This window comes from Callithrix jacchus, chromosome 18, assembly GCF_049354715.1.
Source record: "Callithrix jacchus isolate 240 chromosome 18, calJac240_pri, whole genome shotgun sequence".
NCBI classification, from domain to species: domain Eukaryota; kingdom Metazoa; phylum Chordata; class Mammalia; order Primates; family Cebidae; genus Callithrix; species Callithrix jacchus.
Genome location: NC_133519.1, coordinates 17,498,795 through 17,511,206, shown reverse-complemented (window position 1 = coordinate 17,511,206; position 12,412 = coordinate 17,498,795).

Below are 12,412 nucleotides of genomic sequence, written 5' to 3'. Positions count from 1 at the left end.
GTTGGGTGTGTTGGAGTTTGTTTTTTTTTTAAGTACAAAACACCTTTTTTAAGGGCAAACCAGTACGAGGGAAACAGTATTTCCTAGTAGATGACAAGAATCCGGAGGGTCAGGAGGGGATAATGGCAGAGTGCTGCATATCATATAACACCTTCAGAGAAATGGTGCCAGACGGTAATCTCATTTCATCCACGGGAGATGGGCAAAGTGACTTTCCGGAGGTCCCAATATGCCAAGTGTTCAATTTGACCTCTATTAAAGGGCCCTGTGAGTAGTTGGGAAGGCTGGAATTGTGTGGTGAGGAACATGGCTAAAGAGGCAGACTGGGGTGGATTACGAAGGATTGCATTTTATTCCAGCAGTGGCCATCCCTGGTATTTCACAAAAGAGCAGGCTGAGCTGGGGAGGAACCACTGAAGGCCATCGCCCTAAGAAACTGTAACTCCCCTGTCAATATCTCTGCTCAAAAAGACATCTCATTTAGGTGTGAGAAAGGAAAAGTGATGGGCTGGCTGGTCAATGCCCTGAAGTAACCAAGTCAAGATACCCCACACTGTGGGTATGGGTTTGGATGAGACCCTTCACTGGGAGAGCTTCCTGCTTCCCTCCCCTCCTCATTGCTGAAAGCAGAAGGAAACCTGTTTTAGGAATGAACTTGCACATGGTTTTGAGACCAGAATGCCAGGCATCTGGGTTCTGCCAGCCTAAGTTGACCACCCAGTGCTTAGAAGTGGATGGTGATTATTTGAAATCTGAGCAAAAAAGGAAGAGAGTAACAGCATGTGGAAGAGAAGTAAGGAGAGATCGCCTGGAGGGTGAGGACAAGGGGGAAAGGTAAGTCTCAGAGCCCTTCATGGTGAGTTAGGGAAAAACCAACTCACCATTATTTCCCTGTTACAGTCTTTAGCAGCTTGGCAGGCCCTTTATAACCTGGCCCCCGATTTCCCTTCCAGCCTCATCACCACACACCCATGCAGACACACTGTCTCCCACACTACACAAAACCTAAGCTGCGCCCATAACTGCCAGTGTGAATACAGCAGCTGCCCTGTGCCAGGACTGACTTGTATCAACTCATTTAAGCCTCATGACAACCCCCCAAGGTAGGAGCTGTGTTTATTGCCATTTTATTTTGGGGAACACTGAGTATCAGAGGAGCTAACTGGATTATCCAGGATTCACGCCCCAGTTCCTGTGCTCATAAGCACTCTGCTGCAAGGCCTCTCTGCCATGCTGACAAGCCGCTCATCAGGCCTGCCCCACTCCACCTGGAACACCCTTCTTTCCCCCACTTCACCAGACGATTACATCTTACTGTGCAGCATTCAACTCAGGTGTCATCGCCTCCACGGCCTTTCCTGGCAGGTCGGGGGGGCACTCCTATGTCCTATCACAGCCCTCACCTCCCCGTCTTGTCATTGCCTGCTTGGCTTTTCACAGGATAGACAAGAAGCCTCAGGCCAGCTCAGGGTTCAATTCAGCGGCCCTTCTCCCATGCCTAGCACACTGCCTGGAGCCTGAGGATGCTTGATAAATGTTTAACAAGTGAATAACAAGACACATATGGAGGAGGTGTGACTGTTGGAATAGATGCAGGTTTGGAATAAGGACGAACAAAGGGATGAGGGAGAGTGACACGGGCATAGTGTCAAGTTTCCAGCCCAGCGTAGGGGCCAGCTGCCTGAGGAGCTGCACCTTGAGGCCCCTGTTTGACAGGGCCTTCTCCCACCCTCCTGGTCCCTGTGTCTATCTATGCCTCCCGGCTGCTCCTTGATCTTCTGCCTTTCTCCTTCCCTCTGTCTGCGACTGTACTCCCTTCCTCCTTCCTAAAACCCTACCTCCCCTCAGGATACACAGGATATATTTGTGGGGCATTTACTCAAGCAGAATGTGCAAGAGAAACATGAACTGAAATCATAGAGAATCTTTGCGCGAAGGGTCCCCTGACCTCCCAGGTTCTAAGACACCTCTAATCCTGAAGAGCCCCACCTGGGCTTTCCCTTCCTGCCCCCTCCCTAGGATTCAGGCAGACTCAATTCCAGCTTCACTCGCCCACCTCTTGTTCCCACCCCCCAAAAAAAGAAAAAGAAAAAGGATGAGCAGGAGGACAGCAGGAAACCCCAAGGAGGCCTGCTGTCCCTGCAGGTCTCCTCTCCTAGGAGCTGGCTGTGCTGCCTCCCTGGGGAACGGAGATGCTCTGGAACTGGCTCTAATCCCATAGTCCCACCCCGCCTCTTACTGCCTGCAAGGCCTCAGGCAGGCTATGGAACCGCTCTGTGCCTCGGTTTCCCTCTATTTTAGGGCGGTTTCAAGGATTCAGTGATGCACATAAAGCATTTAATGACGTGACCACTGTGTGAGTGCGGTCCCACCCTATCATTGTGGTTATTTTACTCTCTGGGGCTTTGTGCCTTCACATCAGCTTCTTTAGCACCACCATCCATGTGTGACAGATGAGACAATGAGGCCCAGAGCGGGTGGCCTATCCTATGGTTCAAATCAAGGTCTCCTGACTCCAGATGACATGCTCTTCCCACTGCCTTGGATCTCTGAGGCGAGGGTGAAGACAGTTCTAAGCAGCGTCTAAGAATCAGACATGCAGAATAGGAAGAGGCGGGGGGAAGCCCCAACCTTAAGTGTTTCTCCAGGTGTCAGGCCACGTGTCCCCATTTGGAGTGTTGAGACCTTGGCAAAAACCCGGCGGGATGGGGAACAAGCACCTGTGAACAGGCCCAGGGAGGGGCCCCCTCATCTCTGGTCAAACAGGCTCCAGGGGAACTGACAGAGGAAGAAGATCAAAGATCAAAGCTTTCCCGGAATGCAGGTGAGCCCACCTGGCTCCCCCATGATTGACAGTGGAGGCTGGGCCAGTGTTGATACAGAGATGGGGCAGAATTGGGGGTGGGGGCGTCCCCCTCATTGGTCTAGAGACAACGGAGAGTGGGCCATTAACCCTGCAGAGGCAGTGAAAACAAGAAGTGAGACCCAGCAGCAGAAGGCCTTTCTAGCTTGTCTCAGTTCCATCAGGTCACTGACTTCGCCTCATCTTCAGCCCAAAGCCCCATCTAGCAGACAGTCCAAGCCTTACAACCTGAGTCCCAGAGAGCTATGGACCAGTGAGGGGGGAGGCCACCGGCCTCTCACCTGGAGTCCTGCAGGGCACCACCAGGGAGGGGAGGTTGGTCAGCGTCAGGGGACAGGGGGCAGCACCAGATTCTGGCTGCAAGGGAGGGACCCTCTGTTACAGAGTCACTCAACCTGCCTTCTCTTCTTTCCCAGGATCCCTCAAACAGCAGCGTAAATAGAGATGATGGCAGGGAAGGCAGTCAATCTGGTTAGCTTTCCGGGATTTAATTGTCTTCTTCTTTTTTTTTTTTTTTTTGAGACAGAGTTTCGCTCTCGTTACCTGGGCTGGAGTGCAATGGTGCAATCTCGGCTCACTGCAACCTCCGCCTCCTGGGTTCAGGCAATTCTCCTGCCTCAGCCTCCTGAGTAGCTGGGATTACAGGCACGTGCCACCATGCCCAGCTAATTTTTTGTATTTTTAGTAGAGATGGGGTTTCACCATGTTGACCAGGATGGTCTTGATCTCTTGACCTCATGATCCACCCGCCTCGGCCTCCCAAAGTGCTGGGATTACAGGCTTGAGCCACCTTTGTATCACTTCTGCCCCCTCGGTAGCTAACTGGAAGTGAAGGGGAAACTGAGGTATGTAGGCACCAATCTATCTTCAGAATAAAACAGGTATAGTTTTTATGAAAGTTGTTTTTATTCTCCCACTTGTGGCCTAGCTGGAAAAACTCTTTATCTACATATGTTGAAAAATGTTGCCTCTCTGCTAACCAACCCCTCCTGCCTCCGTGTTGAAAGTAACAGTGGGAGGCTGAGGCAGGATAATTGCTGGAACCCAGGAGGTGGAAGTTGCAGTGAGCCAAGATCACGCCATTGTACTCCAGCCAGAACAACAAGAGCAAAACTCTGCCTAAAAAGAAAAAAAGAAAAAAGAAAGTAACTAACAATGAGCATCTACATGTTCTTGTCACTCAACGTGTGTTAACTAACTTGATCCACAAAATCACCTTCTTTGGAGAGTACTATCATTATGCCCATTTTGCAGATGAGGAAAACAAAGGTCAATGAGGTTAAGCAAATTGCCCCAGGTCAACATGGCTAATGAGTACCCTGGCCAGGACTCATCCAGTGTTTCTGACTCCAGAGTTCGTGTCTTTTCTCAAATACCTCTCTGCTTCTCGGTGGTGATACAGACAGCTGGAAGGAGGGGTCGGGGACTGAGCTGCTTTAAAGAGGCCCTTTATTTCTCTAAGGAACTTTGTGGAATCATTACCGGTTTGAGCTCCCCAGGAGCAACCTCAAGGCCCGGAGACGGAGACTCATACTTATGTTCATTCAGTCCTTCATTTCATGAAACAAACATTTGCCGAAGGGCTGCTGGATGCCCTGCTGCGGCTGGGAGACATGGGGGAGTTCCCGGCTCCCTGCAGGCAAGCAAGCCAACATCATGAACTGAAATACAAGGCAGATTGCAGCCAGGTGACAATGGTTATTCATTCATTCATCCGACATTTCCAAGTGCCTGCTGGATGGCAGGCCCAGTCCTGCACTCATAACGTCAAATGAACACACTCCTGACCAGCCAGGAGCTTTCAGTCCAGCAGTGACAGAGACAGGAGTAATCAGGGCTGTGATCCTGCTTCGTGTCCTTTCCACGTACCTAGCCTTGCTTTTCATCCAGGAGCAAGCTTTCACTTTTCCAGTTGTGGAAGAATTTTCAGTACTCACGTAGGCCAGCAGGAACTCAGGTGTTCCCACAATACTAGGGAAATTCTCCTTCTCCCCCATTCCCCTTCTGAAAACACCATAGCCCCAAGATCCCCTTCTAAACCCCAGCAGTCCCCAGATGGACAAGTGCTGTTGGGCACTGTTGCCTTCGCATCAGCAGAAACCAGGGGCCTCCTCCCAGCTCCTGCCCCCAGAGCCCAGCTCAGCCCGTGCCTAGCATGTCACCAACGCTTCATAAATGGAGCAACAGGTTGTAACACCAATAACAGGGTGAAATAACGAGGTGCCGCTGTCTCTCCAGCCAGGTCTGGTCCCTGCAAACCTAGTTCTTTTCCTGGAGTAGGGGATGAGACCACCTCCCCACACCTGCCCCCAGGACACAGACAAGGACAGCTGGCTTTCCAGCCGGCTTGAGCTGCAGCTCCAGTGGAATGGAGCAGGAGCAGGAGGCATCAATTCAGAGGGGCTGTTGAGAGAGTGGGATCGGTTTGGGAAGGAAGAAGAGGGATGTGAGTGAGGGTCGTTGAGGCGGGAGTTGAATAGGAATGACGGTCTGAGCACAGATTGGGGGCTGGGAAGAGCAGGGGGGACCTTGGGGGATTGGAGTGCAGTCCCAAAGGAGGGGGCTGGAGTAAGTGGAGGAGGGACAGCAGCCAGGGTGGGCAGGGGAGCAGGACTGAGAGCAGAGAGCGCCCACCCCCCAGCCTCCTGCCCATGGTATTGATCTGCTAGATTACTCAATTTCACCCGTATTGATCAGGTAATTGCTTTATCTCGGTTCTCATTTGAGCTCTGCATTCTCCTGGCTTCCCCTTCTCTCTCTCTCTTGTTTTTCCTATCAACCTGACACAGGGCTCCTTACTCAGAATTTCTATAAAGTTTGGTTAGCCTGCCCTCGTTGGTGTTTGGGGAAGGGAAAGGGGGTGGGATGGAGGGAGGGGGAGACCTGCCTCCCATTGGAGCCCCTGATTTACCCTTTTCCAAGAAATCCCCTGGCTCCAGATAGTGGGGATGTCTGCCCATCTGTAAAAGAGCAGAGGAAACAGAATCCAGGGGTGACCCCAAACCCGAGAGGCCTAGAGCCTCAGCCTCTATGTGCCTCTTCTCACCAAGTCCCCACCCTGTGCCCCCAGCTCCCATGCATGGCTGTTGGCCAGCCCTCTCGAAGCCTGCAGACCCTCCATCCCTCTTGATGCTCTTTCGGGCCCCTGGAACTAAGCACCATGCCTGTTGGCTTCTGCCTCTCTGCAGCCCTGCATGTGTATCCTTCCCACTCTGCCATCCCTTACCACTCTTCAAGAACCCCCACCCCCTAGTGCTCAGGCCACACACCTGGCCTCCACCTGGAGGAAGAAGGACTAGGGAACAGGACTCAGCCCCTCCTCCAGGGCCCCCCAGTCCAAGGAAGGAGACACAGTTCCTCCAGGAAGCTCATCATCTGAGAAGTAACAGCTCCTAGCTCCCTGAAGCCTCCAGTCTGAGGGAAGAGACAAGACCCCATCTGAGGACCAGCCAAGAGCATTGCACTAAGGATAAAGTGGGAAGGCCCCGAGGGAGCATGAACAGGGTGGGGTCCTGGACAAGATTCAGTTCCCTCACGGTCTTCCAGAATGCAGCCCTGGACCAGCTCACAGACCAGCAGCACAGAGAGGCAAAGAGTGGATACTGAAATTGTAATTCTCAAAGGGTACCACACTGAAACCAGGGCAGCCAGTGCCCAGCCCAGGTGAGGCTCTTCAAGGCCAAGGGGACGGGCCCAATCTGGAGCCACGTTCCTCCTTCCAGCACACACTCTGGGTCCCTGGCACCCTAAAATTCCTTGTCCAGATGACGGGAGCCCGTCCAGGAAGGTATGAGCCTCTGAGCTGGGCACATCTCCGGGAGCAACGTTGTTTCCACTCCCGCACAGGTACCCGCCAATGTCAGGCACAGGCCAGGCCGCACACATCTATAGTACTGCAGCTCTGTCTTCAGAAATTCCACTGAGAGCCCGGTTTACAAAACAGATTTTAAGGCCTCGTGTGACCTCCGAAGTTGGACTCTTCACGGCTATGACAACCCCTCAAACTCCTCCAAGCCTCCAAAGGGCGATGGCAGGGCAATTTGAAAGATGCTGCCTTGAGACAAAACAGCAGGGGACAGCAGAGGCCGGAGGCCCCTCCCAAGAGCCTGCTTGTGTCTGACTTGCCAGAGGCTTCTGCAGGAATGAAAGTTGCCGGTGCTCACCCAGGTGCCGGAGACCCTAGGGAAGAGAAGAGCAGGACGGAGTAGAGGGATATGGCTGGGAGAAGTCACAGCCAGAGGACTAAAAGGGCCCCTTTGTCATTCACTCCCTGAGAGGAGGATGACTAAAGCACTCAGGAGCAGGGGCAAAACTATGGGTTTAGTCAAAAAAACCCATTACCTAAGGGGCCATTATGTGCCAGGCGCTGAGATGGGATTGGGAATCCCACGGTGAACATGATGGAGAAGGCTGCCACCCTCCTGCTGGAGTTCAGAGACTCTGGGAGATCATGAGCCAGCTCTCCCTCCCCGAAGCCTACTGACCTCATGCCCATCACCCAGGGCCATCCCGTCCCTGCTCTGTCGTCTTTGAGGAAGGTGGCCCACCAAGCAGAGAGAGGGAAGGACACAAAGCCAGACAACCTCACACTGTGCACTGAAGGAGTCCCATCTGTGAGCCGTGCTCTCGTCCCCATCCAGTGAGGCAGCAGAGAGAGCAGAGTGGGGTGTGCAGGACAGGGAGAGCCCCACAGGTGCTCTGTCTGGGTGCACCCCACCAGCCACAGGCAGGCAGGCATGAGCCATGAGCAGCCATGAGCAAGCAAGCGCCCTCTCTGCTGCTGTCCCCTGCACAGCCCAGCATAACTTCCCTCTATAGTTTTCCAGGGCAGGGACTGCCCATCTCTTTTCCTTCCTGTGTGAGTTTCCAGAGTTCCCCCTCTGTGCCCTGGGGAAGTTCCCCCTTTGATCTAACTATCATTCCTTCTTCTGCTCTCAGCCTTTTTTTTTCTAGTTCTCCTCCATTCAAATGTGTCAACCTTTCCATCTACACCGACTGTCCTCACCCCCCTGGTCTCCCATCATTCCTTCCCTGACACCTGCACTGCCATTCACTTTGGCCTTCTCATATCTACGCCTGGAAGTAGGGGGACCAATTGCCCTGTTTTTCTGGGACTGTTCCAGTTTTAGGACTGAAAGCACTGCATCTGGGGAACCTGTCAGTCCCAGGCAAAGCAGGACAGGGGAGCACCCTACCTGGAAAGTAGGACATTGCCTCAAGAGGTCGGGTTGGGGCAGGGTTTTGGTGCCAGTACTGAGAGGCCAGCAGCATTTTCCCACACGTACAGGGAACAAAGACAGTCACAACCTCCCCCCACACACACACACAGAGACACCCCCATAGTCTCCAAAACAAAGACAGCCCACGCACCCAGAGCAGACACCCCCAGAAACATGGGCTCACACACTCAGATTCACACACACCAAGCCCAGGTTCACACACCCACATTCTCAGAGATAGGTGTGCATGAACACAGGTCACATGACACAAACACCTACACACAAAAATACATGGTTGCCGAGACAGCCAGCCACAGAGCACACGAATCCTGAGGCACACAGCCACACACCTACTGACACAGACAGACAGACTTGCATTCAGACTCCCACACGGAGGTGCACATAGAGAGACGTTTTCCTATAGACCCAGGAGTACAAAGACACCTTCGCCTGCGCCCACGGGGTGAGCTGATCGACACATTCCAGAACTTTTCCCTGCTCTGCCTTGGAAATAGCCCCAGGGTTTGGGAGGTGGCCCCAGTTCCTCCTCACCCCTAGAAAGAAGGAAGGAGGTGGCCTGGGCTGAATATTTCCGAGGGCAGGCAGCAGACCCTGGACCTGGGACTCACAGAGCCAGGGAGCAAGAACCCCCACCCTGCCCGGTGCCAGGGCTGGGTACAGTTCTGAGCGCAGCCTCTCTGGAGTTCGGGTTGGGGTGGGAAGCCCTCACTCCCTCTCTCAGGGTCGGGCCAGCGGGGGTGGAGAAGTGTGAGTGAAATGGGTTTATTACTGGGAGTCTGTTGCCTCGATTGGTATCGATCCCCACATGTCACCTTCCATTGCCGCTAATGGGACATGAAGAGTCTCCACCGACACCACAGCCACCAACTCCGCACACTCACACGGCCTCCTCCCCTGCCCTCCCCCAGCCCCTGCATCCCTCCGTCCCTCCGATGCAGTATTCCAGGGCTGCCTCCGCCAGCCTCCTCCCTCCTCTCCGGTCCTCCTCTTCCCTCAGCCTCATCACTTCCTTCTCATTTCCCCCTCTCCTTCCCCCTCTCCTTCTCCTTCTCCTTCTCCTTCTCCTTCTCCTTCTCCTTCTCCTTCTCCTTCTCCTTCCCCCTCTCCTTCCCTCTCTCCTTCTCCTTCTCCTTCCCCCTCTCCTTCCCCCTCTCCTTCCCCCTCTCCTTCCCCCTCTCCTTCCCCCCTCTTCCCCCTCTCCTTCTCCTTCTCCTCCTTTGTCTCCTTAGATCGGATCCTTCCTCCTTCCCAATGCTTACCAGCACCTCCTTTCCTGTCCTCTTTCCGGCCACCTGGGGCCTTGTCCCTCTCCACAGGAGCGTCCCTGTTCCCTCCCCTCCCTCTGAGTTTAGTCTCAGCCACCACTTTGGCCCCTGCCTCTGGCCCCTGCCCCTCTGAAGAGGGTGCACTGGGCCCCATCAGGATGCCAGGGAACAAGCTCTCCTTCTCCAACAGCCATCAAGGAGCGCTTATGAGTGGGTATCCTTCTTCCGACACAATTGGCTGGCCAGACAGACCTTCCTGGAACCAGCCAGGCCCCCTGGATTTTACTCCACTGGCTGCCATGACCTAGGCCAGATCCCAGGCAGCAGGGCAAGGAGCCAGTGAAGGAGAAGAGATGAGCCTGTTTTCCTGGCTTTTCCTATTCCTCAGGAGGACAATGATACCATCTTGTCATCTCCAGCCCTCTACCCTGGGCAGCTCCTTGAGAAACCCTCCCAAGGCCTCCTCCCGACTCTGTGTCCTCTGGTCCTGCCCATGTTAATGTCAGATGGTAACAAAGGCACAGTGAGGCCTGAGACAACCCATTCAGGGTGGTGAGGTCTTGATACAAAGTCAGAAGACTCTGAATTTAGTCTCTTGTGCTGATTGTTACTCAAATATGGAAAAAATGTCACTAACCAGAGCAGGAAAAGTCCACTCGAAGCTCCAATAGCGTATCCTTTGGCTTCCTCCTATGAGAGGACCCTTCCTGCCTGAGTCAGTGCTGTTCATCTCTAGGGCCTGGGAGGGGAGTGCAGGAGAGGAGGCTGTTCCCACTCCCTCTCTAGCCTCCCTCGGCCCAAGCACCAAAGCAAAAGGGCCACCTCCTGCCAAGTTCCTGTCCTCAGACAGAGACAGCTCCACCCCCACCCGCTACAACCCCACTATTGTTCACCTTGTCTGGGAAGTTTAGGGAGCTGGACAGTTTAATGGAAATGAAGCTTGGGGCTCACGCCTGTAATCCCAGCACTTTGGGAGGCCGAGGCGGGCGGATCACTTGGGCTGTGGAGTTTGAGACCAGCCTGGGCAACATGGTGAATAATCTACCATTATTGACTGTACAATCAAATCTAGTCCACATGGATACTGATCTGTGCTATAAATCCTTGATATTACAAAAATACAAACATTAGCTGGGCATGGTGTATGCTGTAGTCTCAGCTACTGGGCACGCCGAGGTAGGAGGATCACTTACGCCCTGGAGGTGGAGGTTACAGTGAGCTGAGATTGCACCTCTGCCCAGCCTGGGTGTCAGAGTGAGAACCCACCTCAAAAAACTAAACTAAAATAAAATGTGTTGAGGCTGCCTGTTGTGAGTCCAGGTAATTGGGCTGGCTAGAGTGTGGGGCGCTGATTGAGGCATGGGGTACTCTTCCGTTCATTCACTTACCAGTCATGAAACAGCAGCCCCCACATCCAGGCACTGAGCTACACACTAGGATGTTCACAGAAACGCTCATAATCTAGAAGGGGCTTGGTCAGGTCAGGAGATCCTCCCGCCACTGCCATTTGCCATTTCCTCCACCCACTGCCAGGGAGCTAAGCCATCCGCTTATATTTGGGGAAGAAGCAGAGGAGGCTCAGCTTGCCCTTCTAGCAGCCAAGGTCCGAGCCGAGGGCCCAGCTTCCATGCCCATCCTTATCCACTGAAGTGTGAGTTGGACAGAAAGCGGGGAGTAGGCAGGGAGAACTCCCTTTGTCCAGCTTCCCAGAAGATGAGAGGAAGCAGGTAGGGACTGTGGATGGTGCAGCAGAAAAGAAGAGTGAAAACCCAACTCAGGGCCGGGCGTGGTGGCTCACACTTGTAATCCAAGCACTTTGGAGGCCAAGACGGGCCGATCACCTAAGGTCAGGAGTTCAAGACCAGCCTGACCAACATGGTGAAACTCCGTCTTATAAATAAATGAATAAATAAATAAATAAACCCACTCAGAGCAGCTCCTGAGGCCAGGAGTAGTGGCGCACACCTGCAATCTTAGCCACTCGGAGAGCTGAAGGTAGGGGGATCACTTGAGGCCAGAAGTTTGAGACCCCATCTCTATAAAAAAAAAAACAAAAACGGATTTGAAGTTAGCCTCATGAGGGACTTTGCTGGGAGCTGGGATGCGGGCAGGAAGTGAGACCCCCATAACAACTGAGAGCCTCCTTATCTGGAGGTCTTTGGGATATTACCCCTAGGAAAGCCTAGAGCGGCAGGAGGTGGCCTGAATGATCCTGGGAGGCCAGTGTCTGGGTCTGGGCCCCTGTTCTCCCACTTCAGCTCTGCTCTGACCCCCTCATTGGCAGGGCCTTCATGAAGAGGCGGGCAGAGCTGTTCTTCCTAATGGAGTCCTCCTTGTCCTTGGCACCCTCCTGCAGCCGTCTCAAATGATCCTGAAACTCTTAAATGAAGGAGAGAGGATGGGGTGGCGGTGAGCAAGGGGCAGGATAAGCTTTCCAGATGAGGCTGTAATGACACCTAAGAGAAATGCCCAGGGGCCCGCATGTTGGCTCCAACTTCAGTGTTTCTTGCCACAGATCTCTGGCCTCTGTGGAGATCAGTCTGCCTAGTCCTTGCCAATATCCCCCCACCCACCCATCCGACTCCCCGAACAGTGTCCTGTGCCATTCCTCCCTGTAGCCACTTTCCTCTTTGCCCGAGTGGGCCTGGAGCCCAGTCCTCGATGCCTCCCCCCGACCAGGACCCTCTCTTCATGGCCCCCAGCTCCTGTCTCCTCCATCAATCAGCCTCTCTCTCACCTTTCCATCATGTTAGCTTCGGTTGATTTAACCAGAAAACAACCCCCAGAATTTAATTCCATAGCCCTCCATTCCCATCTCGATCAGCTCAGGGTTGGGAGGGGCTGTGTAATGACGGGGCTGGAGGGTAGGGAGAAACTTGGCATCTCAGAGTCGGGGGGAAAAAAAAAGAAAATCATATTGATTCTGCCAATGACATCCATCAATCTTCTCTCCGATAGTGAGTGCGGAGATTGGACACAGGCCTGACAGGCTCCGGGGTCACTTGGTCCCCAGGACTTTAATGACAGAGGCCCTGGTCTTCAGG